Below are 7,931 nucleotides of genomic sequence, written 5' to 3'. Positions count from 1 at the left end.
ATATGCACATCAGCTATCAAACACAGTGCAAAATTGCTGTGAAAGCAATGAAAAAAAGATAAATTTCATGTCACAGTCTTCAGATGATGAGCTACTGCTGTTACTGCTTTCTGTGTTAGCAGAGTTAAAGTGGGACTTGGTTGTTGAGATTAGCAAGGAGTCTTCTGCACCTCTTATCTCCTCTTCCTAACTCTTCTCTCTTTTTCTCCCCACTGCTCCACAGTTGCATTTCCCAGTGGATCTCAGCCAGTTGTGTGGGACTGCTGCTGCCTCTAGTCCTTTCAGATTAGTCATAGGTTGACTAAAAAAAGTTGAGCTCAACCCCAAGTCAGACCTCAGAGATTTTCATCCCAGAAGCTCCAGAGAGATCCAAGCTTCCCTTGCAGAGCAGCTCACTGACTTCCTGGGTCCATCTGGAATTGCACTGGAACAAGTGCTGGAGTGTTCCCTGTAAATCTCATTGCTATTTCAGCCCATGTGAAAGTTTTCACAGAAAGCATGTCTAGTCCAAACAGCCACTTCAGATTTAATGTGTGAGTGAAGACTTCAATAAATAACCAGCCACAGCAGCACAGTGTCACTGACACCAAGCAGCCTGTGAAAGAGGGACCCAGCCCTGGTCTGGCTGTGAGTGAGAGGGCTCTGCATACCTGCCCAGGTGGACCTTTCCCAGCTAGAGAGAGCCCTGTGAAAGGGTCCTGCAGCCTTATGTATCATTTAAAGAGTCATTCTATTCTGGAAAGCAGGCAGCAGCTCCTGTGTGGACTATACCAGTGGTTGTAAATTGTGCCAGTTCATAAATAAGATGCTTTGCCTTGCCTGCCAGGTCCCAGTGACATCTACAAGGCAAGCTGTGATCTCCTTGGCCTGTGAATCATCGCTGATAATGGAGATCCTGCAGGCTGACCCCTGCTTTTGTCAGCTGTACAGCACCAGAGTTTGTGGATGCACCCAGAGAGAGCTCGCTGGCACTGTGGTAAGAGAAATGATCTCTTCCTTCTGCAGCACAGCCCGGGTGGGATCACCTGGGAGGGATGCTCTTATGGACAGAACAAGGAGGTACAGTTCAACTTTCCTGTCACTGAAAGGTATTCCTACCTTTTCCAGCCTTTTCCTTCCTCTTCCTTCAGGTTCATGCCCTCTCCTAGCACAGCAGCCAGGCGAAGTCTGGGCTTTCTCCCTCGGAACTGGTCCCTGTCTGGCCCGTGTGCAATAGTCTCGACCAATAAGGGGAAAATTTTGGCTGATTTTTCAGTCTCAACATCTACTTCTGCTTCTCCCTCTGGAGTCTCAGCACTGTGGCCTCCATCTCCTGCTCGGTTCAGAACCCAGGTGAGCCTTGGCTTAATCTCTGCATCAGTGTCCTCTCTGCTGTGGTAATAAGAGCATTGCCCTTTGCCAAAGAGAAGATGGTATCAAAAACTGTGGGGCTTAGTAATGGACATGAGTAATGAACATTGGAGGGTGAGAGCGTTTGTTGGGAAGAGCACCCAGGTGATCCTGGAGCTGGTGAGGTGTCTTGAGTCCTCTGCCTGCCTCTGTTACATCCGTCTGGAGCAGCTGAGGGTGTGTTATTTCCTCGCTCTGCATCTCCCTTCCAGCCAGGATAACAACACCTTGTGGGGGTGAGAGTGGATGTTCATTGGCATTTGTCATCGACTCGACTGCAAGCACCCTGGGGAGCCCTATAAATAAGTGAGGGGATGTGATTCAGCAGCCACTGGAGGAGAAGCAGCTGCCACTATGTCCATTTCATGATCACTTCAAAAGCCTGAACTCTTTACTTGGTTTGTGTTCTTGCATTAAATTTGCAAGAGCCCCCCTCCACAAGTGGAGCAGGGGAAGGCAGCCTGCTGTGCCTCCGGGAAGGATGGTGTGGAAGGAACCACTGTGGAAACGATGCAGCCCCTGAGACTGATTGCAGGATCCACCACTGCACCCTCGTTCCTTACTGATGTGCACCTGCAACACCTTGTGTTTCTTTCTTCTTCTGTTTGCTGTGGTGGGTTTTCCTGATGTCTGTTATTGCTGGGCAGAGAGAGGCAGTAAAAGCAAATGTTTAGGTCAGGTTTGTGGAGAAGCAGCCAGGTGTCTGGATGGGTTATCAAGGTAGCAGATGCTTTTGCATCCACAAACTCGGTGATGGGACTAACGTGAGACTGAGTGATCCGAGCAAAAAGCACGACTGTGTACACCTCGAGGCTCTGAGCAGCAAAACTGCAGCTTGGATTTAGGTTTAGATTGCCAAGTTCAGCTTTGCTCATTTAATTCACCCGGTGCTTTGGGACATTATTGACAGTCGTGCTTTTGTGAGGCTGTGTGGGCTTGCATCTGCTGAGACCTGCTGAAGTGAAGGTCCTTTTCTGTGGGCACACTGGGGGAAAAAAGTGTCTATGTGTGCAGGAACTTCTGTCTGTTCTCTGTAACATTTGTGTGGTCTGTCCTCTGCTAAAATAACCTTAGTGAAGGCCTTGGCTTTGTCTCTGTTTGGGAGGAGGGATGTCTGTCTGTCCCTTGTGTCAGGGTGTAAATGCCCCCACAGTTGGATGGGGTAAAGGGTGCTGAGCAGTTGATCATTTCCCCACTGATGAAGGTGGGAAGATCTTTTGTGGGGAGGGGAATCAGCTCTTCTGCTTTCGAGTCAACAAATCACAAAAAATAACAGGTAAAAAGAGGAGGAGAAAAAGACAGAATGATATATTTTTGTGCATTCTCCCTTTCCTTCTTCATTCCTTTGAGCCATTTTTAACCCAAGCTAATTCAGCTGGAAATATTAATAACCCTATAAGGACGCCACCTCCTTGTAATGAAGTGTAAAGGTCACTTCTGCTCAAATCACACAACTCTTTCATTTTGTTCTCTGCTAGGAACAGCTCCTCTCTTTAATTATTCAGTTTGCTTTTATATTGCAGTTGCTGGTCTCTTGTCTCTAATCTCTGACATTTCCCCCATTACACAAGACCCCAGGAGGCTGGGCAGTGTGGCCTGATGGGTCACAGAGGGGGCCTGGATGTTGTGAGCAGCAGTCAGGATTTGCCTAGGGGATGAAGGAGAGGCTGGATGTGCAGAAGAAGAGTTGATTCTTGGGTTTCAGAGTTATTTCTTTGATGGTGTGAGTCTGCTGGTGTTTCTGCAGGGTGTGGGCATTGGAAAATATGTTAATTTTTTTGTTAAATCCCTGTGCATGAGGTGCCACTTGATGTGATGGATAGAAGTGGGGCTGGAGGGGACCTTTCCTCTGGGATCAGCTGATGGGTGGATGGAGGTGGGAGGCTGTGGCATGGGAAGTGAACTCTATCTGTTGGCTCCTCACTGAGGAATGTAGTGGCCATGAAGATGATGAGAGGGCTGAAGCACCTGTCCTGAGGCTGAAAGAGTTGGGATTGTTCAGCCTGGAGAAGAAAATGCTGCAGGGAGACCTTAGAGCCCCTTCCAGTGCCTAAAGAGCTGGAGAGGGACTTTGGACAAGGACATTTACAAAAGGGACAAGGGGTAATGTCTTTGAACTGACAGAAAGCAGGTTTAGGTCAGACTTTAGGAAAAAATTCTCCCCTGTGAGGGTGGGAAGGCCCTGGCACAGGTTGCCCAGAGAAGCTGTGGCTGCTCCATCCCTGGAAGTGTCCAAGGCCAGGCTGGATGGGACTTTGAGCAACCTGGGATAGTGGAAGGTGTCCCTGCCCATGGCAGTGAGGCTGGACTAGATGATCTTTAAGGTCCCTTCCAACCCAAATCATTCTGTGATTCTATGATTTCAGTGGCTGAGATGATTATTGCACTAATTATTACCGTAGCATCCTAAATACTTAATAACCATAATTAATTGTATGGACCCAAGAGAGCAGAAACAACTTTTGTGGTGGCTGTAACCCCTCCCTCCCTCGAGCACTGCTCACTCCAGAACCTCTCTGCAGTGTTTTATCTCCCTGAATGTTTAAATGACTTGAGCAATTTGGGGTTTCCTCTGTTCCCCCATGGGACTCCTCATTCTCTGCTCTAATTATAACACCACAGCAGCTGTTAATGCCCACAAACAAACACGGGTCCTCTGTAGCTGGAATGAGTTAAGGTTTATATAATCATGTGAAGATTTGAGAGCTGGAAAGCCTTTCACTGTGCACTGCATTAATCATTTAAAAGGAGCCTGACTGATGATTTTTGCATGTGTGTGTGGTTGTTTTCTTTTTTCCCCACTCCCTGTGGAGTCCAGCTGTTGCTGGCTATACTTGGTGTGCTCAGCACCAGCCAAGCCATTGCCAAAGCCAAAATGATTTCCCAAAACTCATGTTCATATTCATCTGGTGGGGCACTCAGGCACGTCGTGGGCTGTGCTGGTGGCAAAGAAGCATAACCAGGACCTCTGATGAGGATGTGTGGAAGTTTTACTTGTTTAAGGTAAGACATTTTTTGTGGAAAACCCAGGTTGCTCTGGAGTGTCTCCTGCAGCTCCTGGGCGGTGTTGTTGGGGTATAAGAAGTCTTACACTGAAAGGACAGAACTGACAGGGTAATTTCCAAATTATAGGTGGCAGCTGAGGCACAGGGACACAAAGCAACGCTGGCACAGATATGGGGAAGTCTAATCACGAGCATAGAACTGACCAGCTCTTTGGCCAAGAATGGAGATGTCCTCTTTTAAGCTGTGCTAGTGCCAGAGGTTTGCCCTCTCATTGCCCCTTTTGGACGTGCTGTGGGAGCAGTGGCATCATGGTTAAGTCAAGCTCCCAACTTGAATTTTGAATCTGTTTTTTCTGGGCTTCAACAGCAGCCATCCTTCATACAACCAGCAGCAGAAGAAAGCTGTTGTCTGTAGCATGAGCTCTGTACCAGCATCATCCCTCACTCCTTTCCCTCCTCTGACTGCTCCAGCAGACCATTAACAGCACTGCAATATGCAGGAGCACAGACCAGACTGGGGCACAGTTTGCTCTGTGTGCAGCTACAAATGTAGCTCTGTTCCAGCTGACAGGCTTATATGACCTCAGATCTATAAAACCTGATCTTAAACATGCACCAGTCGTTCGCTTTAAAACCCCACACGGACATAAAACCCAGAGTTCAAAAGCTGCAACTTTTCAGAGACAGGGGAGGGGAAAAAATAGCTGTGAGTTTTTAGGTTAAAATCCAGGAACGCTGGACTGTGGTTTTGCAGATGCGATTTCCATGCTGCCACCATCAGTGGCAGGTGGAGTTCGACACCTCTGCTGCCACCATCCTCCTTCCAAGCCTCTAAGCATGGCTCAGGGTAATGAGATTTAAGGATATGAAACGTCCTGGAAGAGCTAAGGGAAGATAATCAGGGCTAGTGTGCTGACAAGGGGGGAAGAGGCTGAAAGGGGGGAGGATATGGACAGGATGACTGCAGTTCCACTTCCCTGAGCCAACATTAAGGCAAATCCGGTCTTCTGGCTGCAAATGTGGACTGTTTTAATAATGAAAACATCTGAATTAGAAAGAGAAGCCGAGAAGACAAGGGGACTTGCTCAGGCCTACAGATAGCAATGCTCTGGGTAATTCATGTCCTAGACCTGTTTGTTTGAAAGCATCTCTGAAAGATATTGGCAGGTATTCCAAAGGTAGCTGTGTGTGCAGGTGCCTTCTGTCCCCAGCCAAAGGCATTGCAATTAAGGAAACAAATGTCAGCTTTTCTCCTGGCCTTTCCTAATCCCCCAGATGTCTGGTGCAGTGCTGTCCTGCTCTTTGGTGGATGTCTGTGCTGCAGGGGGACAGCCCTCACCTGGGGGGAAGCACTAAGCTCTGGCATGCAGGGGCTGGCTTAGCTGTCTGTAACCCGGGGGAACAGATGGCACTGCCTGACAAACGCAGAATGTCCCCCCACCCCCCTTCCCTGCTCCATTCTGCTGCAAATTGAGGGCCTTAAAAAGGATTGATGGGGCCAACAACAACCTCATCTGGGCAGACTTTTGGGGGGATTAATGCCTGATTGCCGGGGAGAGGTTTAATGGTCCAAAGAGATCAACAGTCTCAAGCCAGTTTATTAATCAGCTGGGGCTAAGGCCATTATCGCTTAAAGGCTCAGCTTGGGGGGTGCACAGGAGGCAAGAGGTGACAGTGATCCATCTCTGCAGAGAACCAAACCAAAGCAAGTGAAGAGATCCCTGGAGTCCAGCACACAAACTCACTGATCTCTCAGGGACTAGGATTTAGCAAGGAAATGCAAAGGGAAAAGGGAGTGATGGGCTTGTTTCATCTGCATCTGATACATCACAACCCCTCTCACTCCCTCCTGGCTGCAGCAGGTCCCAAACAAGCCCATGGGCTTCCAGCCAGCCTTGTGTCTAGCAATGGCTACTAGACATCACCAAACCCTGTGCTGTGGCCTGGACAGTTGGGGACTGCTGTTGGGAGAGGAGATTTATTTCTAACACCTTGTTCAGAGATCAGGTTTCTGCCCTGGAGCATGAAAACGGAGGTTCTTATTATTTTTATCACAGCAAGTCAAAGCACAGAAGCTATTCTTATTCATATAAGTGTCTAATCCTCCTCTGATTCCTTCTGAGCTGTTGCATTTGCTTTCATTACTTTTCCCAGTTTTGGCTAAAATAAATTTTGCAGTATAATAATCTGCCCTTACAACGAGCAGTCCCTGAGAGGAGGAGATGAGGCACGGAGCAGGCCCTGCTATGGACCCTCTCCCATCTCAGGGCCCAGGAAAAGCTTGGCTGTGTCCTGGCTGCCCTGGAGAAGTGGGAGGCTGTTTGTATGGACGAGGGGGCTGATGCTGTTTCTGGACTACCTAACACGGGGTCTCAGTGACTCAGTTTAGTCATTTCCTCTCCAATCCAGACCCTTTAGGGGCCATCTGTAGCAGGATGTCTGAGTGCAGCAGAGGTACAAGGTCATTTCCTGGGGCCCTGTGTGGGCGAGCAGTAGGATTGGAGGGAAGGAGACCTGCTCCCAGGTCTTTGGAGAAAGTTTCAACTGCATCCATTGCAGTTGAAAATTGTTGGGTAGGAGCCACTGACTTATTCTGGCCAGGCTTGGGTCTGGGAAGCATTACAGTGAGCTGGTAGGGGTGGCTTGGGGTCAGGAGGCTTTTTAATTGCTTGAAAGCAAGGTCCCCGTGCTTTATCCTCACAGTCTTTTAAGTTGCCAACAAAGAGTCTGATCTTCTGAGGAGAGTTCTGGCTTTGCTCTAGAATCTGATCACAGGGAGAAATTGTTTCTGTCCCAATACAGTTCTAGGTGGCTGAAAACCTATTTTATTTTTGGATTTTCCCCCCCCCCAACCAAAGTCACGAACTACATGTGAGAGCAGGTGACTTACCTGCGTTCACCTGCCTCTTTGAGCAAAACTTCTTCTAAACTCATACTCTGCTTTTCTTCTTTCTTCCTGTGAGTGCATGCCTCAGCCAAATGCACTTCTGCTCCCTTGGGACCCTAGTTCCTGGACAGCCTGGACCTCTGGCTGGCCTGAAATGGTAAAAGCCAGCAGGCCCCATACCCTCCAAAAAACAAACATCTCTCCTCCTCACTTGGTGTTTTCAAGAGTCCCAGAGTCAAACTCTCCTCCTGGAGAGGAGCTGGGACAATCAGCAGGTGAAAGCTGTTGCTGCAGGAGGCAGTTGGTGTCAAAAAGAGTGTGTTTGTGTTTGTGTGTGTGGCTTAGGCAACAAACAGGGTGAGCAACCTCCTGTGTCTTTGGATGGTTTCTGCACATCACTTAACATACATTTCCTGTTTGCAAGGGCAGTAGCCTTGATTTAATAAATCAGAGAGCAGAAAGAAGGTGGCAGACAGCAGGGACAGGCTGAGTTCATGGAGTTCCCTTTCTGGAGTGCCATGCCTGGACCTCACTGCTTCTTATCCGTCTTTTCACAGGTGGGATGGCCTGTGTAGACTCAGTTTTCTGTACTTTTGGATCCCAATGGTTCCAAACTAGATGTTTCTATTGCTTTGGCTAATGCAGGATGG

This window comes from Neopelma chrysocephalum, unplaced genomic scaffold (assembly GCF_003984885.1).
Source record: "Neopelma chrysocephalum unplaced genomic scaffold, ASM398488v2 Primary Assembly neopelma1_81, whole genome shotgun sequence".
NCBI classification, from domain to species: Eukaryota; Metazoa; Chordata; class Aves; order Passeriformes; family Pipridae; genus Neopelma; species Neopelma chrysocephalum.
The sequence above is the reverse complement of the archived record's forward strand: the minus strand, read 5'-3'. Positions refer to the sequence as shown.